Source organism: Sebastes umbrosus, chromosome 1 (assembly GCF_015220745.1).
Source record: "Sebastes umbrosus isolate fSebUmb1 chromosome 1, fSebUmb1.pri, whole genome shotgun sequence".
Taxonomy (NCBI): domain Eukaryota; kingdom Metazoa; phylum Chordata; class Actinopteri; order Perciformes; family Sebastidae; genus Sebastes; species Sebastes umbrosus.
In genome coordinates this window covers 3,824,838-3,849,744 of record NC_051269.1, presented here as the reverse complement: position 1 = coordinate 3,849,744, position 24,907 = coordinate 3,824,838, and the positions used below count along the sequence as shown (strand labels likewise).

General features: G+C 39.0%; 1 long non-coding RNA gene and 1 pseudogene across 1 annotated transcript; one reads left to right on the top strand and one right to left on the bottom strand.

Moving 5' to 3' along the window:
• The window catches only part of LOC119485602, a 209,871-nt pseudogene that overhangs the window by 98,125 nt on the left and 86,839 nt on the right, over positions 1–24,907 (top strand).
• LOC119485653 lies at positions 104–22,153 on the bottom strand. Its single transcript, XR_005206325.1, has 3 exons — positions 21,925–22,153; positions 9,932–9,938; positions 104–114 (listed from the first exon to the last, which is right to left on the bottom strand). It is a non-coding gene; the product is annotated as an uncharacterized LOC119485653 (long non-coding RNA).

Here is a 24,907-nt window from a genome sequence, read left to right as displayed (position 1 = left end):
TGTACTATTCATCATCGTATGTGCCACTAGTTGATAGACCCCAAAAGGATTTTATTAATACAAGAACATAACAGTTGCAGCTTAAATGTACATGTACACATGGAATTATTTTGGCTGAATGTACTCAGGTTATTAAACAAGTGTGACTTTACTGAGACTAAGGCACAGACACAGTTGAGAATCCCTGATATGTTGAAGTTGTTGCAGATGATAGAGGGACATATTTTCAGAGAACATTCATTTTTTCTTAAAGGTCCCATATTGTAAAAAGTGAGATTTTCACTGTCTTTTATATTATAAAGCAGGTTTAGGTGCAATATAAATACTGTGAAAGTATCGAAGCGCTCAATATACAGAGAAACACACACAGCCCGTATTCAGAAATTGTGCGTTTGAAACAAACCGTTAGGATTTCTGTCCATATTGTGATGTCACAAATATTCCATAATAGACCATATCACGGTTTTAAATGTAAACATCTAAATGTGTCCAGTTTATTTCCTGTTGGCCAGTGTATGTTAATTACATCAGCTGACAGGAAGTAAACATGGACCCAAACTGTTGCCTAGCAAAGCAATTCTGTTGCAATTCCGTTGAAATGCACTAAAACGGAGCATTCCACAGAGGGTAAATACAGGTATATTCAAACAGACAGTATGAGGAAAATAAGTTTTTTTTGAACATTACAGCATGTTTATGTGTTCTCGTGAAACACAAAATACAAGTATGAACCTGAAATGAGCACGATATGGGACCTTAAATCTACAGAACCCATGTTAAGGAATTAGGATGTCTAACAGGACTGAAGTTCTTTTAAGGCAGATTGACAATTATATAATATTTTGAAATGTTATCTTAGAAGCTATATGGGTGTTTAGCAGCTTGTGTGGCCAAGGAAATATAGTCAGAGGTCCAACCAAGTTCACGGGGTCACAAGGGTGGATGCTCTACCGACCAGGTTCTTGAAGTCTGTTAAACTGCATCGCCTTTGTTTAGAGAACTCCACTAGAAATAAATCCATGGCTTTTTTATTTTATATATCTTGATCTAGAAAAACTGGAGAAGGTGCATCAGTGATTGACTGGTTAAGGTGATAAATTCATATTTGAAATGCCAATAATATATCAGCTTGGAGCTGTTTGTTTGATCTTTTCTCTCTATAATACTTTAAAAAACTGCAAGATCAAACGTGGTCTGAAGTGAATGCACGGCGAGAGCAACAAAATCTGATCACATCCGAGAGAGACGAACCCTGAGCGGCCTCAGCTCTGCTTTATGGCTATAATATTTCCAATGGATGTTGTGTGTGCAGCGGGGAAGAGAGATGCAGCCAGCTGTCTTCCCTCGGCTGTCAGAGGAATGATGGAGAGGCCAAGCAGGCTTTTGTCAGGAGATGGGGTGGTGGTGGCAGTGGTGGTGTGGTGGTGGGGGGGGTTGCGGGCGGTATAGCAGCCATTTCCTGGTGGCTCTGTATTGGGAGGTGGGCAGCAGGCAGCAGGGGGTTGGGTGCGGGGGGGGGGGGGGGGGGGGGGGGGGGGGGGGGGGTGGGGTGGGGGGGGTGGGGTGGGGTGGGGGGGGGGGGGGGGGGGGGGGGAGGGGGAACGGCCTGTCTCTTGGTGCGTTGCAGGGAGGATAATGTCTCAGAGCTACAAGTTGACAGGGGATTGACAAAGTAGAGTGAACACTAGCTGGCCTAACACTCGCAGCTAGAAAAGCCTGAGCGCCGCCAACTTGAAGCCTCCCACTTGCTTCCAGCTAAATATATAGCAAGTGAACAAATAATGGTCAATAGACTGCGCACTCGTGTGTGTTTGTATTTATGTCTGTCTGCATGTGTCTGTATGTGCATGGATGTTTGTCTTGAGGAGCAGAGACACTATCCGGTTTATTGCTGTGTGTGTGTTGAGTATTTTGGTTGCAGTTTGAGACACATTGCATCGTAGAGAGAACTGTCTGTCTGTTTAGTATGGAAGACCACAAGAGTCACAGAAATAGTGATGAAGCATTTAATTTATTAATAACTAATTGTACAAGAAAAATAGGTATTAATACATTTGTTCACAAATTAATGTATTACTTAACTAAATTACAAAGTAATTAATTATTTTTACATTTTAATAGCAGTAAAAATAATTATAAAATAATTTACAAATGAAATTTGAATAATCCATCAATAATAGTTCAAATTAAAAAAGGATTTACAAAAACACCATTAAACAGTCAATATAAGTTAAAACACATTATGAATTCAAGACCTAAAAAAGAGTTTAAATAAGAGAAATAAAATAACTGAATTCACAAATTGAATAAGAATATAGATTTTAATCAGGCATTTAAAAGGGCAACATCCTTTTTCCATTATCATTTGCATTCCCCTGCTGCTTTTGCTTAAACCCATTAGCTATTGGATTTACTGAGTTATTTAGTCTCTCCATTTAGCCTCTGCTTTTAATGTAAAACAAGGTCAAATAATGCAAATTAGCCACGTTGGGATGTAACAGGCTCTCTGATTGGCTCTCACCTGGCATGTCATATGCAGACTGCCAGGATGTTGGGAGGAGAGGAATCCCCCACAGGGAGATAACAAGACGTTCTGGTGTGTCTCTTGTACACGGCCGCCAGCCAGCTATGAGGTCCGGACCTTTGTAATATATTCATAAGTCTAAGTTTTTACCGGCCATCTGACCCTGCCTGTTACTCAGGCGAGCGCATGAGAGTGTGCGTGTGGCGTGTTCCAGGACTGGGCTCACTGGCCAATCACAACCAAGTTAAGTTGTGCTTACATCACAGGCCCCCGGCGTAGACTACTCTGTGTCTACTGTTGCGGCTGGATCGTAGCCCCCCCGCAAAATCACTCGTTTCACTATCACAAATTGATCAATTCAGTCCGATACATTTGGAAAGTCTAGAAGAGCCACATGATTGAATTATTTTATCCCCATTCCAGTAAGCCTAGGGCAGGGGTCAGCAACCCTTTACTATCAAAAGAGACATTTTAGGTAATGAAAAAGAAAAAGATCTGTCTGGAACCGCAAAACATTTGAGCATTGTGATGAAGGTAACACAGTTTATAATCTAAGTATATAGTATATACTGTAAGTCTAATGCAGTGAGGGCCTAAAGTGCAAATTCTACGGAGTGTTAGGGCCACATTGAGGGAAGAAATCTGAGATTCCAGAATAAAGTCATAATATTACGAGAATAAAGTCATAACTTTACGAGAAAGAAAGATAATAAACAGTAAAATTACTACTTTATAATATTATGACTTTATTCTCATAACAATACGACTATTTTCTCTTAAACTTCTGACTTTATTCTCGTATATTATGACTTTATTCTCTTTATACTTCATTTTCCTCAATGGGGCGCTAATACTCGTTACTGTCGTACCATAGACCTATAACAATTGATAAATAAAAATGAAAATGTAAACAAAAAAAAAATCATTTCCATTTTTAAAAATCCACAGGGAGTCACTGGAGAGGAGGCTAAAGAGCCGCATGTGGCTCCGGAGCCGCAGTGTGCTGACCCTGCCCTAGGGCTAAACTGGAAGTTAGCCGCTCAACTGCAATAGTCTTCTGTGCTCTGCCCGTAGAGCATACGTGTTTACATTCTGCAAAAATAGCGTAAGGAAGTGTCTATACTGTACATATGTAATCAACCTCATCCCGATTGGCCATGGTTAGTAGCGCCTTCAGCATTTCAGAGCAGAGAATACAGCTTACAACTTTCATGATTTTTAAACCTAATTTTCTAATTGATTAATTAATTAATTTGAATGAATAATTCAAATGTGGCTGGGTGGTTAATAACACATTTTTCTGTGGTGTGATAAACTCAGAACACATATTATTTTTGCTTGAAAGATTTCTTTTTTTTTTCAGAAAATAATGATATACAGTCCTCCACACTAGAATCAAGAAGCGGAGTCCGTACTTAAAGAAAAACAGGACATTTAAGCTGCTAAATATGGGGACTGGGAGCAGCTAACAGTGCAAACAACGCCAACGACGCGTCATCAGCTGTAACCGCTGTTTGAGAGCAGTGCAGAGTGGCGGCCATGAGCTGCCTAGCTCAAATGCTCACGAACATGCACTAAAAGCATGCGCGGTGTCAACAAAGCAAGGAGAAGCTCTGATTACAACACACACAGAGGAGCGTGACTTCATTCTCTGCTCAGGTAGACATTACTCCTATATGATAGTTGTTTGCTGCTATATTAATACTCTGCATATTGAATTATGCACCGTTACGATTGTTATGAAAACAGAACAAAAGTATTGTAAGTAAACCAGCTAACATAGTACACATGCAACAAATGTGTCGAATGATGTCAATGAATGTGAAGGACAACTTTCATTTTTCCTTTTAAGTTATGATCTTACTAATCCTACATTAATACCACATGAAGGGGGCATTGAAACTACAGTGTGATGTATTTCTGTTGAATGTGAAAATGAAACACCTTTAAAGTAATTTATCACAGCTTTTGTTGAGATTATACTTCTCCATAATGATTTTTACCTTTAGAGATGATTTCTTTCAACAATTAAACTTGTTGCTATGAGAAGTGCATTACATTTGCACCTGTCTCCATGTGAGAATGGTTTGACTACAGTCAAACCTCCTTCAACTCTGTAATATTTGGAAGACATATCTGGATGATTCATTTTGTATAATCAGTTCCATGCAGGGTTTCAATATCTCTATAAAGTATTAAAGTGTAGAGTAATCTATGGACTTTGACTCCTACTGAATTTTTAAATCTTTTAAAAAAACATTCAGATGTCAGATGTCTTTGCCTCTTCTTAGAGATTTTGGGATTTAAATGATGTGTCCTGTCACACCTCAAAGGAATAGATTGATAGTTTGGCAAATTTGTTAATTAACATTCTTGCCAAGAGTTAGATGAGAAGATCAATACCACTCTCATGTCTGTCTGGTGAATATGAAGCCACCACCAGCAGCCAGCTATCTTATCACAACTATTGGAAAGGTGGAACAGCTGAGCCTGGCTCTGTCCAGCACCTCTAATTAAAACTTCTATCTCATTTGTTTAATCTCTATAACAATTAATCGTTTTTTTTTAACACTCTCTTTTTGCGTGGATTAAACAAACGTCTGACTCTCCGCAAGACCTCGAATGACCTTATTTCCCAAATGTCAAACTTTCTATAAACGTAAATGTGACCACACCTCTGCCTCCGAGGGATGGAGGGTGACCTGAAGAAGTGCCCTCGAGATTAGTAACAGATTTAAGCTAGCTTCGCATTAGCTTAGTGATGTGGTGATGTGGGACTTTGATGCTCTGACTTGGCTCTATGTTTGCTTTGTTCCACCTCCTTAATGAAACGTGCCAGACCTTATTACTGTGGAGTGCTGAGGCCTGTGAGCTTTCAGATTATTCAATCGCTCACTGTCAGTACATCTCTAAGAAAAGGGAAGCCACCCTTAGTACCATTCTAACTCTCACAGTGAAGAGAGGAATAACTGGAAGCCATGCCCATAATTAATGCAAGGTATCATGGGGTTAGGAAAAAGGTGAATGGTTCTCATTTTAAAGCAGCAGTGGGTAGAAATGACAACAAATATCATTAAAAAAAGTTATTTTTATAAAACGGTCGCTATATCATGACAGTAGTACATGAAACAGATAATCTGAAAAAAAATCATGTTCCTCTGTGTCCTCCGGTGCTCCTAACGGCATCTGCAAGATTTCACAGGACCGGAGGAAAACAAGCAGTAAGAGCTGATCTGAGGTCTGCTGTCCATCTTGCCGTCTATGAGAGCCGGCTGTCAATCACTTGCCACTCCGACCAAATGGTCAAACTAGGCAGCGCTGGATCAAATATGAATCAATTATGTATGTACGTTAATGTCTATTTCTCTCTCAATGTTTTCAGAATCATCTGTGGTGCACGGTTTAGCTGTAAAATGAGAAAGATTGTGACGCGGCCGCCATTGTAAAATCTGGTGAAGGAACACCAAGTTCCGGTCACATGACCAGAGAATAGCCAATAGGAACGCTCTCTCAGTGAAATGACCTGTTATTGGTCAAAGTCTCCCGTCTCAGGCTAGATTTCCTAAAGCCTGAAAACAGAGCCATGAGGAGGAGCAGAGTCTAGTTATCTCTCAGAACACTTGAATTACAATATGCTGAACGGTTATTATGCAATTTTTGCACAATGATGCCAAAAATATACTGACTACTGAAGCTTTAAAAGTGGCAATGGATTCCTTACCTACTGCTTTTAATTTATTGCAGTATCACTTGTTAAATTAAAATTGGTGACTTTTACTTGCTCCCGCTCATCACCCACTGACTATATAGTCTTAACAGTAAATGCACTCATCTATATACAGAATACCCAGGCATCTGGCTTGATGACCAGTTGAACCTTTGGTGTCATATCGATAGCCTTCTAAAAAAAAAAAACCAGGGCAAAGTTATTTCGTTGTTAGTGTTGGGACCTATGGGTGATGTAATTTAATGCTGCCACCTTCATCATGTAAAATAGAAATGGAATGTATTCTATCATGCTGCCTTGCGGTTTCATCATTGTAACATATATGAAATGGTTCACATGGACTTCACTGTGGAGATTTATGGAGAAAAACCCACATTTTGTTTTCTTGCAAAAGCTTTTACTGTGGTAAATTGCCACAGTACATATCCAGTGTTACTGACATTTTTCTCCGTAGCTATAACAATCCTGTAGATCATGAGTCAAAATTCTCCTCTTGGTCCCATCACCAAACAGAGCTGGACTAAATCTGCCTTTTCCTTCACCGCACTGCAAGTTTAGAACAAGCTGAAAGGCATACTTAACTTGAATCTTTACCCTCTCTCGGCATGTTAAAAATAGTTCAAAATCTGTTTTTAAAAAGAACAATGTAGTTGCTTTTGACTAGTGCCATTATTTTACCTTGGTTTACCATAGCCTCTGATTCCTGTGTGTTTTGTGTCTGTTGTTGGGTCATTGTGATGTTCCCCCGTTTGTACTCGTATATGAAACTTTGCCGCACGTCTTGACCAGCACTCCCTGCTAGAAGAGATGTTGAATCTCAATGGGACCTTTCTGGTTAAATAAAAGATGCATAAAAAATACAATACGTGAAAGAAAAAACAAGAATTAAAGCTGCACTAAAGATAACGCTATGTTCCATGCAGAGAATATTGACTCAATAATATACTTAACTGTGCATGGTGTTAGAAGTGATGTCCTTGTTAGCACAACCAACATAGTTTGGACCGAATGGGGGTTGAAATAGGAATATGACTCTTTCGATGTCCCAGCTACACTTCTTTTTTCGCACTGTCTCTTGTCATTCCTCCTCTCTCTTTGTCCATTTCTCTCTCTTTCCCTTCTTCACATCTTCTACTTCCCCCATCTTCGGCTCTCTTCTCCTTGTTGTTTAACACTTGCCTGTCATCTCTTCTTCTTCATGCTCCACACTTCCTCTCTGTCCTTAAATCACCTCCTCATCCTGCCTCCTCCCTCCTCCTCCTCTCCTACTCCAGCGTTTCTATCACAGTACAGGGGTTTTGCCTGAGTCGCCCTCAGAGCATCCAGCAGATTAAAAATCAGCTAAACCTTCAGTGTTCATGGTGGACTGAATTTAATTGCACACACACTGTATATCCACATCTGTCTTCCTATCCACTTCAATTGAATCACTTCAACTCAATTCACTTCACTTTAGTTCAATTCAGTTCAGTGCACTTTAGTTCACGTCAATTCTATTGATTTTTAATTCACTTAAATTCTGCCTGTTCCCTTTCATCTTGTTTCAGTTTAAATTAAATTCAATTCAGTTCAGTGAACTTGAATTCGGTTCACTTTATTTGAGATCACTGAAATTAGTGCGGTTACGTTCACTGTACTTTAATTCTCTTCAATCAGCTCAGTTCAGCTCAATGTGTTTCAGTTCACTTTGACTTCCATGCAATTCCATTCATTTCATTTCACTATAATCAATTAGATTTCAGTTCAGGTCACTTCATTTTAATTCACGTATAATTCAGCTCAGTTAATTTAACTCTATTTCACTTGGATAGAACCAAGATGGTGCTACGAATGGCAGCCTCGGTGTTGAGCTCTCTAGTACTTTTTTCTGTTTTGTTGTGTATTCAGTTTCTGCTCTTCTTCTCTGGTCACGTTCACCAGTGGAGAACTTTTAAACATCCGACAAGTGACTTCACCGTTTTTCATCCAACCAGACAATGTTGCAGAGCTTTTAGGTGGAGGGAAATCTCTATGGATTAGCAGGAGACGCAGACGAGGGAAACGAGTCGGATCGCTTTGTTAAACTGCAATCCTGGACACAACCTGTTTCAGCTAATTTAAAGTCACTTCAATTAATTTATTGATAAGTTCAATTATTTTAATTATGTTTATCAATTTGGTTGTTTTCATTTCAGTTCAATTACTTAATATTCATCAATAATATTAAACCAAACCATAAAACTTAAAACTCTACCCTCTGAGCCCCATGTTAGGGTTCTGATAAAACTTTGCTTTTGGCCTCTGAAGTTTCTTGTGAAACATATGCCACATCCAGCAAATCATGTCCTGTATACATGTCCATGTGTTTTCCTGTAATGATGTGAAACTAAACGACTGTAGCAATCCCCTTCACTCTCTTCAATCTTCCTTCTCATTCTGCATTACATCTCTGCCTGTCCCTCTCGTCTCTGTTGACTGACAGCTGAGAGAGAGACAGCGAGACAAAGAAGAGAGTGAGAGAGAGAGAGAGAGAGAGAGAGAGAGAGAGAGAGAGAGCTGGTGTTTTGGGGTCTGGGTGGAGGGGGTTCGGTAGTTTAGACTCTGATTTGCCTTTGTGGTTGTCCTGGAGGCCAGGGAGCTGCTGGAGAGTGGGTCCAGTTCCCTCCATCCCTTTACTTGGCCTCAGGTCTCATCAGTGCTGTTGTGGGGAATCTCATTTGGTCACACACACAGGGGAAATCCAACACACACACACACAGAATGCAGCTGCAGCTAGAGTGAGAGCTGCCACTGCAGCGGCAGAGGTGGCAACAGCGGCAGATTGGTCAGGCCTGGTGATTTGTGACGACAGGCCGGTATGACTGGCAGCTACAGTAGAAGCAGTCCAGCTACAGCTAGCAACACTACACTTCTGTTACCAGCACAGGGAGCAGTGACGAGACCAAAGCCACCAACCTAAACCAGGGTCAATACTGGCATTTTCATTAACAGACTCAAAGTTGTTAAGGCCTGCTATAGGTCATATTACACCACACAATATCATGTGATGGATGGAATAAACAACTCACTATGCTTTTCCTGAGGGTGGCCCTAAAGGAAAGCCCACAGGCTTAACATGTTAACATGTTGGACCCAACTCGTTAAATACAGATGCCTGGTCAGTGGTCCTATGCTTCAAACTATGACTCTCTAGGTACGCATCTAGCATCAGTTTTGGACGAGTCAGGAATGGCATGCCAGTTTCTGCTCATTTCATGCATGTATAGTCTTTTCCAAATAAGTGTTCACAGGAAACGTACAGTTTTCCCTCATTGCATAATTACATAATTACATAATTACAGTCTCCTCTTTACTTAGTTTTTAGGTTTAGTTACGCAACAAAATTACTCGGTTAGGTTTTAGGAAAAGATTGTGGTTTGGCTTAAAATAACTGTTTGTTACGTAAATAATTACGTTGTTACGTAAATAACCCTCTCATTTGTAAAACAAACAGAATGTATGCCAGCCTTTCACATTAGATTCAATTTTATAAGGAGGACAATTTTCAGAACAATACCAAACATTCAGGCTTCCCTCATGTGGCTCGAAGATACAGCAGCGTATTGCTGCCATACCAGAAAACAGATCAGTATCACGTTATAACAAGATATTTTGACGTTAATATGACATAACAAAAAACCTTTCTTGTAATAACGATACACAATTTATCTTGTTATAACATGAAACTTTTCATGTTAAAACGTGATAACTTATTCTTACAACATAAAATGTTTCAACTTATAACGTGATCATTTAGAATATTGTTATAACGCAGTCATTTAAAAACTCTGATGATTATGTGTAGTTTGAGATACTGACATATCATAACTGTTGGATGGTTTGCCATGGACATTTGGTACACACATTCCTGTTCACATATTTTCATATTTTTCACAAGTAGATTTCACTTTTCGATAAATAAAGAAGCAACAAATGAACCTACCTAAATACACATATTGTACATATTAACACTGACGTTGAATGCATTTCGAGTTTCTTTCAGATTTGCAAATGAGTACCAGTATTATGCACATGCCAAACCTGAAAGCAGAAATGTGAAACAATTTGTTAACAGGTAGTGTTTAGCAGTAACGCCAAGTGTGGGGATAGCAGGATATAATGAACCCCTTCGAAACGTGTAACACGGGTGTTTTGATGAAAATCAAATGTATTAATGCAGTCTTCATTGCTAATTATTTAAAGATGCAACATCTAAATTAAAATGTGCTGCAACTAATTAATTGATGTTGCACTGCTTTTATATCATTATTAATATGGTTATCCTGGTGTTTTGGAGGAGAGCTTTTTATGTCCTATGGTGTGTCTATATGTAGTCAGATATGCAGCAAAACTAACAATGAAGTAAATGGTATGCAATGGCAGCTTTTACCATCCTCAACATGTTGGACAAAATATTTATGATAAATCTTACATATGAAATGTAATATCATTTTATATAATTTACACATTTCACAGACTAGCCATTGCAAGTGGCCTCTGCTTAAATAAAGTTAGCTAGTTATGCAAGTCGTTCTAAAGACTTGAGTTATTTCTGATGCAGATGATTGTTTTTTTTTTTGCTCTTTGGAATGTGAGTCAGTTTTTGGTCCTGCCATGCTCTATTTACCTCAATTTGTCTTTCTGAATGATACTAGGCAATCTCTTTAAAAGGTTATTATATGTTATTTCATTTTGACGGGAGATATTGTAATAAAAAATGAGTGTTGCAATGACAAAATGTCTTTGAAAGAAAAGTGGTAACCCTTTTTTCAAATACTGAGTTTTTCAGAAACAGTCAGTGTGGACTAAACTGTGGATCACTTTTCATTGCTTTGACACAAAATGCATTCAGTGACCATATCTTTAAAAAATGAATGAACTGTTTTCTCACTGAAACTCAACCACCACCCAAACTCTACGTGTTCACGCTTTCAACTCACGTTAAAAGTAAAACACAACACAAAACTATTGTAAATCAGATTAAAATTCTGCAATGTGCTACATTCTGCTGCATCTGAAAAGGAAAAGAAAATTCTGAACTCCCCATTAAAACATATAATAAATTACTTAATTACCTACTCTGATACTAAAATTGTTTTGTTGGATTGGCGTTATTTTGTTTTTTATTTTTATTTTTATTTTTTTATACTACTTAATTTATTTTAATTTTATTTTATTTATGTTTTTTTTTTGCACATGTGAATATTGTATGTGTTTTTATTATTTCATGTGTCTATGTGTGTTTCTAATTTTGGTGTCATTGCTGCCTTAAGTCTTATAACTATTAGTGTTATATTGGTTATTTCCTTTATTGTCGGGGTGGGGAGGGAAGAATGGATGAAAAATAGAAGACTACTTATTTGCTTTGTAATTTATATGCCTTGCAATGTTCTTCCAATTAAAAAAAATAAAAAAACAAAAAAACATATAATAATGAGTGTGTGGAATTACTTAGTTAAATTTTTTGCACTTGGAATTATTGTCTTCTGTGAGGGAGCACAATCAATGCAAAAAAGGAAGTGTCCCTTTTAGCTATTTCTGCTAAATAATAAATAAATAAATAGATAAATAAATAATAAATAAAAGATACTTCAAAGACAATAGTGATACATATTGTACTACTGTTCCTGTTGTTTCTTTCAGGTTGTTGTGTAGTGATGGTGTTACTGTTGGGAGACAGATGTTGTCAGTGTTCTAACTGACCAACATATGAATGCACACAATATTTAATGAATTCCTCTCTCTGTGATTGGTGCAGGTGATTCAGTACACCTTTGCCATGTGCAGCTACCGACGAGAAGAAGGCCGAGCCGGTGGAGCTCCTCCAACTGGATGGCTACACTGTGGACTACACTGACCCCCAGCCAGGTAACTGCAGCCATATCAAACTGCTGCGCGGTGCATTCCAACAAGCACTGCCAACAGATAACAAGGGTCCCAATTTGAAGTGCAAATGTATTGTTAAAGCCCTTGCTGCCTGATTAGATTTCTTCCCAGGGACTGTGAGGGTGTGTACATTGCAAACTGTGCATGGTTGACATCTCCATCACCATTCTGCTATCTTTATTGCACCCTGTTAAGGTGGGACCAACAAGTGCAACTCCAGCCAGCTTCAATATGACTAGAAGTCTAATTGGAGTATCAAAAACACCTGTGTTGGTGTGCAAGGCATTCAACAGGAGTTATATGAGCTCTGCTACAATACAACCATATAAATTACCATGGCATACTGAACACTGGTGGTATAATGAAAGGGGTTCCAACCCGTTCCCATCCCAACTTGTCACATACTGACGCTTTGTCAGGACCCCTTGGTTGTCAATAGCGCGTCAAACTATCACACGCCATTACAGTCGCAGTAACCACGTGGTTAACGTCGTCAATTCAAACAAGTTTAGGCAACAATAACACTGAGTTAGTCCAGTTAGTTAGGTTTAGGAAAAAAACACGGTTTGGGTTCAAATTAGTTTGTAAAGTGAAACGTTGTGAACACAAAGACAAACAACACGTCACAGGGGACATGAAGATCACTCTCCTGGGTGAAAGTCCTGTGTTTTGTTGCACTTCTCAGTATGAAACTGATCCACCAACCAAGGAAGTGAATAAAAATGTCCAATTGCCTTCCCATCCCTCTTTATTTATGATCCATGTAACCCTGTTGATCTTTCCTTGAGTTTTGTAGGAGAGGTCTTCAGCTTGTGACTGTAACTCATGACTTCCTGTGGCTATGTCATAAAAAAGAAATACTGTTCAATTTATGCACGTGAAACGGTGGACCCACTATTACTAGAAACCTTTAAAGGGTTACAAACAGGAATGTGTGATCCTGTTCACGCGTAAGTCAATAATTTCTTCTCCCTCTGTCAATCCTTCAGGTCTAGATGGTGGTCGGACATTCTTCAACGCTGTGAAGAGGGGCGACACTGTGATCTTCGCCAGTGATGACGAGCAGGACCGGATCCTATGGTGCAGGCCATGTACCGAGCCACCGGCCAGTCACACAAGCCTGTTCCTCCCACCAGGTCCAGAAACTCAACTCGAGGGGGGGCACAGCACCGCAGCTCGACGCACCCATATCTCAGTTCTGTAAGTATATTCAACTCTCAGATTCTTATTTATCTTTTAGTTCTCACACGACGCAAATGCATCTTCCCCAAACAATATGCCATTGTCTAGTTTTTTTTTTCCGCTAACTTGATGATGTAGCATCCGTAAGTTGGTCTAATCACTTTTTTTAGGAAAAAGAAAAATATATGTATTTCTTTCTATCTATCTTTCTGCTGGCATGTGCCAGAGTATTTGCAAATGGCACAACACCTGCCATTATATAGTGTTTAGGGGCGTTATCTATGTTAATAATAATGAAAAGAAAATGCCCACACGCCTCCAATTTACTATCAAGTGTGATTCATCATTCAGCACAACTGGGTAAGAGCAGATTTAGATGGTTAAAAATGTTTGGTGCATCTGGAGTTGTCTTCTATTTGTTCTCTTAACAAAAACTTAAGAGAAAATATAAGAGGAATTTTAAGAGGAATGTTGCTGCATGAGGACAATTGATTTTTTAAACTCATTGTAGGAAATGGGTTACTCTTGTCTATTGCAGCCAATTTTATGTTTTGACATGAAGATCATTCCTATTGTAGCCTCTGAAGCCTGCTATGATTGTTAGAAATCTAAATCTGAATGCCAGTTTGCTGACGATATACAACTCTATAGTTTAGGGCCTTCTGTTCATCTCTCACAGCTTATCGCTCTTTCTTCTTGTGCTCATACTGCACAGTTGTCCTTGCATTTCTTTAATATCGCCAATGATGTTCTTAGTTTGTCCTCTTCCCTCGGTCATGTACTGTAACATGTTTTTCAACTGTACTCTTCTCTTGTGTGCTGCTTCGCTCCTTCGTTGTAGAAACTGCCGTTAGTGTTTAAAGTGTTGGTGGCTTTGCTGTGTGTCTTTATGTTTCTCTGTTTGTTCCTTCTTCCTTTTCATCTTCTTCTTCTAAACCCTGACCCTGCTATCTTGTAGCTGGATAAAGGGTAAGTGCTTTCCTCCCCTTTTCTTTGACTTCCCTCCTTTTGTTTGTCCATCGCTCTTCCTCCTTTGATAACTTTCTGGTTGTTGTTTCTGCGGGAGGACAGGAAATACGAGAACATACTAACATGCATGCATAGATGATTTGCTTTGGCTGTGCATCTGTTTTGCATATATCTGCCATCTCTACAGCAGGGATCAACTATTCATGTGTCATGGATCAGCCGACAAAAGCGTACATTGTAGGTCAGGGTTAAGTTTTATTAAATATGTTTTTTTTTCTTTCATGAAGACTTCATGTTTGCGATTGCTGCAAAGCTATAGCAGTTTATTTTTTACAGAATGTGTAATGCCATATCACCGCCATGAGAGAAAATACCCACAAGTCTGCCCTCATTTAGGATAAGACTATACCATTTTGGAAATGTGGTATATTTTTATTTATGGGAAAGGTGTTTCTTAATTGTTTTGCTTGCTCTACAAATCATTATATATTTTCTTTTAGCAATTTCAATTAGGGATGTCACAATACCAGAAATTTAGCAGTCAATACAAATACCAGTGAAAATCCACGATTCTTGATACCAATTCAGTACCATGGTAAAACACAATGAATCCCATGATACTGTTTTTTGTTAAGAAGTTAAACAGGTCATTATTCCCTCTCTATTATCTATATTTTATTTTATATTTGCTGCAAAAACATCTCCTTCAGAAATGATTTTAAAGCTCCTCTCCACTCCAGCTGTGATGTCACCACTCTAAAGGAGCGCAACACAATTATAAACTCTGAAAAAAACTTCTGGAAAAAAGCATAAAACGTAAACTGTAATAATTCAAAAAACTGTTAAAGATATCAAACAGCTGACTGACAGTTTAGTAGTTCAATGTCTTATAATCCATTTCAAGTTTAAATGATGTCTGTAGCTCAAAGTATGTGGCAGGAGTTGAAGTTCAAAGTGCAGTAAGTTAAATAGGATTTGAAGATTATTTCCATAGACTTCCATTGTAAAAAAAATGTTGGACAAAGTTTAACATTTTAAAAAGTATAAAAGGTATAAAAGAAGTTGTATACAAGCAGGAATGAAGTAGTAAAAAAAAATACGGAAGAAATAGAAGAAGAAAGAATAAGAAGAAGAACAAGTTGAAGAATAAAGATTTGGATAACAATATGCAGAATAGTCTTCTATAAAGTAGTATTAGGGTGGAATAAACCTTTTAATAGGAGCACATTATGACCGGGGATGTGATTTGAAAGAGTTAAAAAAGCATTTTTCATTTCATCTCGACTTTAAGGTACTAATTTTTTTAGTTCAAGTTGGACTGAAACGTGGCCTGGTGTATGTGAATGTATCCATGTTTCATGTTAGCCAGACATCAACCTATGACACCTATGTACTGTATGTATATGAAGGTAGTCTCAAATTGCTTCATTTAGTTGGTAGGAGACTGTAAAAACCCTGTGCCTAGAGCAACCTGTTGTCAACTAACTCCAATGTAAACCCATCTGCGTCAGCAATTGACGTAGTATAAAGAACGAGAAAGTCTAGTGGGAGTTATCTAAGATTTGTAACTTACGTACTTAGCTAACGCCAGTTACGTGACTGTGCCTTCCTTTGAAGACGGAAGTTTATTTTGAAAAGACACTATGAGCGGACTAACAAGCGGAAAACTTACATGCCGTCCCTGACACATCCAAAACTCATGCTACAGGGGTACCTACTTAGAGCATCATAGTTTGAAGCGTAGGGTCACTGACCAAGCAGCGGTATTTGACAAATTGGGAGTGAGAATGTGTTGGCTGGAAGGCATACACTTATATGTCAATTACAAAAAAAAAAAAAACCTTTCAAGAAGATTTCAATGAACTTAAAGAGAAATGGGTGCAGTCCAACACACCCGATAAATGAAAAACTGCTCTCTGCGTGCAGTGTGTAGGTGAATTTACTGAGTGAGCTGTTTTTGACACAACCACTGGAGTCCCACTGAGTCCCAGGCAGCTGGTAAATTACCAAGTTAAAAGTGCCAGGCAATGAATAATACAGTGTGGTCGCCGCACAATTAAATCAGGCAGCAATCAGTCAATGTTACCAAATAACTGCTTTGTCAGTTCACACCTGGATCAGCGCAATGAATAATATAACATCATGTCACCCCCACCCACCCAACCCCCGACTCAAATCAAAATAGACTACATTAAAACATTGTAACAACAAAGATGGAATTGAGAGTTTTGTTTCAGCTGCTGCAGAGGTGTAATTGATCTTCACAGTTTACTCCTTTTTCTTGTTATCATGACTTTGTTTTGACATATTTTAGTGCCGTAAAAATGAGATTATAATTATACTGTAGCCTGAGTGAAATTAACAATTTAGAGGCTTTTTGTTCTCTCCAGGTTATTTTTCAAATTCTTTCCTCATCTATCGCACTTTTTTTTATCAACACATTCACATGGACTGAATGCATGGAGAATGCTAAATCTAATGTATCCTGGTTTTCCTAACATGTATATGTACAGTGTTAAATGTTCCGTAGTCCTTAAACCACAACACTGAGAACAAATTATATTCATATCCAATTAATTTGCACTAGCTAATATGTTGTAGAGGCGCTGTAATGATGCCTGGATTTCCTTCATTTTACTGAATTTACTGTATCTGCAAAATGTTCACTACTAACATACTTTATTAGATTAGAACTAAAGCTCAATTAAGATTTTCGTGGTTCTGTTTAGACTACTCAAAATGCTTGGTGCAGAGAAATATGCTAGTCTTGGGACAACAGTGAAAGACACTCGCTTGAAAGACAGGATGTGAAATTGTACTCTGGTTTCTTCCACCTCTTAACCATTACTTTTTTCCTACAATAAAATACACTTTGAATGCCATACTAACTGTATGGCATGTAAACCAAATATTGCAGATGAACATAAGAGCATAATGTATTCTCTTGAACATACTGCATATATCCAAAGAAAATTAGTCTATAGCAGCAATTGGTAGAAAACAATTCCTCAAATGTATATAAATCATAGATTTTTTTTTAATTTTTAATTTTTATTTATTTATGTGGCTCAGGACCACGATCACATGGGATGGCACCAACGGATCAAAATATAAAGAACAGCCCCGAACATTGTTCGAAATACGTACCGCATGAAATCATGTGGTTTACCTGCAGCCGTGGCCATCAAGTTGTCCACTTTCAACTATAAGGCAAACATAATAATAATAATCATTTAGATAAGTTAGATCTGTTACATTTGTTTTCATCTCTTAACTTTACAAAAGAAAGAAAATGGCACGAAGCCTTTTTGTTGTCAGACGACTGTATGTCTACGTGAAAGTGATTTGCCTTGGTTAACGTTAACAGGTGGCATTTGTGATTCTGTATTCGTATACATGTGGTGTTTAAGTCACCATATACAGTATACTCATATCATATATCTCATTAGATTGCATCCAGAAGGACTTTGAAACTTGTTCGAAAAAAGTTATTTTTTTATAAAACGGTCGCTATTTCGTGACAGTAGTACATGAAACAGGTAACCTGAAAAAAATCATGTTCCTCTGTGTCCTCCGGTGCTCCTAATGGCATCTGCAAGATGTCCACAGACCGGAGGAAAACAAGCAGTAGGAGCTGATCTGAGGTCTGCTGTCCAGCTGCTGTCTATGAGAGCCGGCTGTCAATCACTTGTGAACTCCGACCAAACGGTCAAACTAGGCAGCGCTGATCAAATATTAATCAATATGTTATTACGTTAATGCCTATTGCTCTCCTCAAATGTTTTCAGAATCATCTTGTAGTGCACGGTTTAGCTGTAAAATGAAAAAGTTTATGATGCCGCTGCCATGTGAAATCTGGTGAAGGAACGCCAAGTTCCGGTCACTCTTCATATTCATTCTGCTGCCTCCTTCATACAAAGTTAAAGCAATAGTTTAGCTCCCAGTCATTTATCAAGCAGTTCTGTGGAGCTATAACTATACGTAGAGCGATACAGTCCAGCTTCCAGCTTTTCAAGCAATGCAGTTCAGCATCAAATGTTCAGCAGCAACCGATTTCTTCATCATTCATTCATTTCTACATCAAAGCTGAGCTATAGGAGAAAATCCCAACTTCCTGTTGGTGTTTCAAAACTAAATACAGTCATGTTGAGTTTGAAAACTTCAGCCTGTGAGAAGCTCTGACAGAATGAAGAAGTGTATCTTCATCATTAGGTGTGCGGTGGTGTGGTGTTAGACAGGTTAGGTGTTTAGGGCGTCAGTGTAGTGACAGAACGATCTAGATGTATTTCACGGTCAGTCCACCAAGAAAAGCCAGCCACTTGCTAAATAGCGCCAAATGCTTTTTGACCATCAAACCCGGGACCAGCAGCGTGTCCAGTGCACCGGGAGACTCCTCTGGATCTATAAATGTATAGCAGCCATCAATCATTGTCAGGGCCATCCTTCCCCAGCCCCAGACGGACAGGGGGTGACTAATGTCACTGCATGTTACTGTCCAGCCCTCCCGCCTCCACTTCCCGCTCACTCACGTCAAACAGACCTGACAGGCCACCAGCTACAGACCAAAGGGACACCACAATGTCACCTTTTTAGATTTTTGGGGGGGAGGTGGGGTGGGTGACTTGTTGAGGGGACACAATCAGCTCCCAGCATCCAACTCTTTGTTTTTGTTGTTGATTGACAGCTGGGGTGCCTTCGTTGGGCAGTGAAGAGGACTTTGGCTGACAAATCTCTTGATTGCAGCGAAGCTCTCGGTATAACCTTCATTCCATCTGTCCCAGGTTTGTCCCGATTGACGGGACAGACTGTGTCCACACTCCCACTGTCTATTCAAGATCAAAGTTGAATTGACTCTATGACGAGCTGTGTAGTTATTGAAATATAATACCTCGCGGAGTGTGTTATTCTATTACTGTTTGGGCCAGAATGGATTATACCGCTATATCACACCTTTCCAGCAATGAAAACATACAGTAAGCATTGTTTATTTATATTTTGGGAAACACACTCTTTTTGTTGTGTCTGAAATCACTTTCGTGTTCACTGACTCACTGCTCCCTCCCTGTGTGTCAAAATGTGTTTCTAAAACTTAAATTATTTTTCATTTAGATAATGTTTACATGGGGTATAATCATAAAGACAGGTTTAATCAAATTAACACAAATCAATCGCTGCTAGGACCAGATATCTAGGCAACCCTGTCTCCTACAAAATCACGTTAATATGCAACTAAACTGATTTCTCAATTGCTTTTACGAGGGACATTTTTTCTCCCGGATTACAGTCACAACTTTAATAGTTTTAAACACGTGGTTAACGTTATAAATTTAAAAAAAAATGCATCAAAACCTACTGTTAGTTTTAATAAATAAAATAAAATAAAATGAAAAAAAAATCATGGTTTGGCTTAAAATGATGACGGAATTGAAACATATTTTTTATCTGTTCAAAATGTACCTTTAAGGGAGATTTGTCAGGTATTTAATATTCTTTCTATTCCACATGAGAGTGGGCAAATATGCTGCTTTATGCAAATGTATGTATATATATATATATATTATTGGAAATCAATTAACAACACAAACAATGACAAATATTGTCCAGAAACCCTCACAGGGAATTAAAAAATATGTTCCAATCATAACATGGCAAACTGCAGCCCAACATGCAACAACAGCTGTCAGTGTGTCAGTGTGCTGACTTGACTATGACTTGCCCCCAAACTACATGTGATTATCATAAAGTGGGCATGTCTGTAAAGGGGAGACTCGTGGGTACCCATAGAACCTATTTACATTCACTGATCTGGAGGTCAGAGGTCAAGGGACCCCTTTGAAAATAGCCATGGTAGTCTTTTCTCGCCAAAATTTAGTGCAAGTTTGGAGCGTTATTTATCCTCCTTTGCAACAAGCTAGTATGACATGGTTGGTACCAATGGATTCATTAGGTTTCATATTATATCAGCCTCTTCATTCTAGATTTAAAACTGAGCTTGCTAAAGCCTAAAAATTGCAAGTTGCGTTAATGCGTTCAAGAAATTAGCGCCGTTGAAACAAATTTGCGTTAACACGTTGTTATGGCGTTAACTAGCATTGTTCTTGTTTAAAGGCAGTCCATTTATCTGTAGGCTACAGCGACTCCAACATTTTGAGTCCACTGGGAAAATATCTCTGTTAAGCTCTCACTACAGAGTGCACAGACATGTGTAGAAGACAGTTTGTTTGTCTTCTTTTCTATAGGTAGTCCCTACTATAAGAGATTGTTACGCCATCATGCTCTTAAAGCAAGATGTGTTTACAGCGTAAATCCACAAATATGTTGATTTCTGGTGATCATGATGGCTTTCTTTCTTTTGTCATCATTATTGTTTAAAATGAAAAGTTATATGATTTCATACCGGCATTTTGAATGGCTTTTGCATCAACATATAATATAAAAGTGGAAGAATGAAGCTTGGTTAAATCAGAAATGGGTAATTCCATGAATGCCCTCTCCTTCCTCACAAACTATTGATGAGACGCTCCTAGCAAGGTAATTAAGATTAGATAAAATAAGATTATCCTTCATTGTCTCCCTTAGGAGAAGTTTGTCTTGGGCATTCACACTTACACGCACATGTGACGTAGCAGCACACTGCCTCTCCTGTACACACAATATATCCATATCAGTGGCAGCTGGTGAGGACAGGAGGAAAACCGACTCAAGGCGTCATGTTGTTTTTACACTAGATGGCTACTTATCTCTACTTTCTTCATAATTTATATTAAAGAAAAGTACATAATTCAGATTCAGTATGCAGGGAATAGTTGCCAAACAGAGCAATAAATAAAGAGCCAGCGGTAGACTAAACTAAAATATTATAAAACATACAGATATTTAAGTGTCTTGAAGCTTATTTTTGTTAATCATATTAGAAAGTGGTTTCACACATTGCTCAACAGATAAGAGGCCAACAGTAGATGTCACATAGAAGTGGTGTACATCATCTGAAAGCTGAGAACCTGAAGAATAATTTGAGATGCATGAAGCTCAGCACTGTGTGTCAAGTTGTTCTAGTCATGATTCAGAAATAAACCTGAACATGAACATGATGATATAAGTATATGATGGTCATCCCCATGCTCTATTATGTCTCATAAGTTCTTGCAGCAATTTTTGGGTTGATACCATTTGTTACACAGAGTTGGTGCTAAATCTAACCATTTTTTAATCTTTACTTTATCGAGAATTGATAAAAAACACATCATTAATCCCTCCAAACTACATTAAGATGACAAGACCTAGAGGAACACCGTAGAAAAAGCCATGCTGTGATTTGGTATCAAAACCTTTTGACATTTGGAGATTTCTTTAAGAGGAAACTGCTCTGGAAACTGCTCAGCCCCCTTATTGTCAATTAAGCTAGGAAAACCATCCATCCTCTGAATGCTCTAGGTCTCTAGTTTGTGGCTGTAAAGTTTCATGAGGCTGTGATTATCCTAGAGGTCACCGCAGGTCATTTTATACAGTGAGGTCAAGTTTCAGAAAATAGGTCTCAATACAATGAAACGGCACATCATCACACATGAATACAGTTGGACTCATTGGATCCACAAGAGTCTCAGCTTTACCGTGATACCCAAATGCCAAGATTCTTTAGGGACCCCAGTATGCAGAAATATTCAAATACACCATTTTTAGGTGAAAATAACCCATTTATACTGTATTCAAAAAACTGTATGGCTTTTGTCCAAAACTGCATGTGATTATCATAAAGTGGGCATGCCTGTAAAGGCGAGACTCATGGGTACCCATAGAACCCATTTTCATTCACATATCTTGAGGTCAGAGGTCAAGGGACCCCTTTGAAAATGTAGCCTAACTTTGGAACGTTATTTATCTTCCTTTCCCGACAAGCTAGTATGACATATTTGTCACCAATGGATTTCTTAGGTTTTCTTGTTTCATATGATATCTGTCTCAGGGGATTAAGAGAAGATATATATGATATTTAAGAAAATGTTGTCTTCTTTTTGTTTCTTTTGAAGAATCCAAACATTTTCCCATAATAATGCCGTTAAAGATATGATCAATGTCAAATCTGATAAGGTCTCTGTGTCTTTTTTAATTTCTGCATTGAGTGATTGGCAGGGTAATATTTAGTAATTATTTAGTAATAAGTAGAGTAATTTTGAGGGACACTTCTTTAACCTTATTCACTATTAGGTATTTATTAGGAAGCATCCAGGACATACCTTCTTTCAATAGCCTATCTATCATTTACAAACCGATTTCAATACACCATGACATCAGGAATATGTACTCTCTCACAGTCCCTATATCTTTGATTGGCTGCCTGGGCCAAGTCTGACATTGCGAGCGGTGCGACTCTGTGTCTGGCGCTTAAAAGTCGAGAATATTTAAACTTTTATTCACGTCTAAGGAGTCAGAGAGCAGTTCACGCCAGGCGCGCCGTACCATAGGAAAACAACGGTATTGCAGGCGACGCATTTCAGTGTGATCAGGGCCCAACTGTGCACGAATACAACATGAACATGACCCCCTGAACTCAGAATTAATCATCAACCTCCAGATCAGCAGTCACCCCCCCTGAAAGCTGCCTTGAAAACTCTCCTGTCCACCTTAACTTTACCTGCCAGTTGAGTCAAAACTGGCAACCCTCAGGAAGGGCTCACAACAGAGACAACAACCTAATAACTTCACTTTTTAAAAAATGGGATAACTTGTTTAGATAATAGAGTGCTGTTACATGAAAACTAACATTTATAGACAGTTTAAAACGTGTACCCGTAATTATGGCTTGGTGTCCTTTTACACTTTTCAGATTTTAAATAATTGCTTTATTTCAATTTAACTTTAACCCCTGTTATAAAAGTGTGTAAATCTTTGCAGTATTGTTGGTACTTCATAAGATTATTATTTTATTTTTTTCCACATAATAATAAATGGAGTGCCAAGATATACGTTTTTTTCTACCAGGCACTGACATTTGCCTCTGTCTTTCTTTCTTTCTTTCTTTTTTCTTTCTCTCTCTCTCTCTCTCTGTCTGGCTCCTCCTTGGTGTGTACAGATGCCGATCGAGCCCAGAAGCACGGCATGGACGAGTTTATTTCAGCAAACCCCTGTAACTTTGACCACGGCTCGCTGTTTGAGCTGGTGCAGCGTCTCACTCTGGACCACAGACTCAACGACTCCTACTCCTGCCTGGTAAGGAAAGGCTTTGTGATGTAACCTGACCAATCACTGCACAAGAGGGTGTGATTGTTGGATTTCCCTTTTGGAAAGTTACTCAAATTGAATTTAATAACTTTATCCAGCTACATGTTGATGTCTGTACAGTCTGTAAATTACACTGTAAAAACAGTCCTGAGGTTAAAGTCGGGTGCATAAAGCAAAGATTCACCTCATTCACAGACAAAGACACGTATGTCCACCTAGTGTTGTATGTATAAGTAAAGACACCAGTATTGCTGCCTGGCTTGCAGTCTTGTATGGCATTTGTATGTGTGCACCATGCTCCACTTCCTCCCACTGTTCAAAAGTGAAGCCAAAATATCCCCGATAAAAGAGCCGCCATCTTGAGATTTTGACGTCATTTGGAGTCTGCGCAGTAGTGATCGGGGGGAGGGGGGAGGGGGGTCTGGAGGCCGCAGTATCGAGGTCCTGCCCACACATTGTCCCAAGCCAATCACAAGCCGAGCACGGCCACAGCTTGTTAGCGTTAGCCACCTAGCTGCTATGATAGGATACGACACCCTCTGTCCTTTACAGTACGACCCTCTCATCAGATAAGAAAGAATTTAACCAAAAAAGACCTTTTAACAGGGAGAAACATGTTAGAAACCTCAGGAAGAGCAACAGAGGAGGGATCCCCCATCCAGGATGGACAGACGTGCAATAAATGTCTTGTGTGCAGAGTAACAACATAATGAAAATACAACATAGACAATCCATGTGACAAAAAATAATACATATAATGTGAACATATGTGAGAAGGTTAATCCAGGAGGATGTTAAGCAGCTTTCCGGCGTAGCCAAACAGACAGAGCCAGAGCAACACGACCTCCTCTCCAAGCCAGATAGGTAGAGCCAGAGCAACACGACCTCCTCTCCGTGCCAGATAGGTAGAGCCAGAGCAACACGACCTCCTCTCCACACCAGATAGATACAGCCAGAGCAACATGACCACCTTCCACGCCAGATAGATACAGCCAGAGCAACACAACCTCCTCTCCATGCCAGATAGATAGAGCCAGAACAACACGACCTCCTCTCCACGTCAAATAGATACAGCCAGAGCAACACGACCTCCTCTCCACGTCAGATAGATACAGCCAGAGCAACACAACCTCCTCTCCATGCCGAATAGATACATCCAGAGCAACACAACCTCTTCTCTACGTCAGATAGATAGAGGCAGAGCAACACGACCTCCTCTCCACGCCAGATAGATAGAGCCAGAGCAACACAACATCCTCTCCACGCCGAATAGATACAGCCAGAGCAACACGACCTCCTCTCCATGCCAGATAGATACAGCCAGAGCAACACGACCTCCTCTCCACACCGAATAGATACAGGTAAAGCAACACAACCTCTTC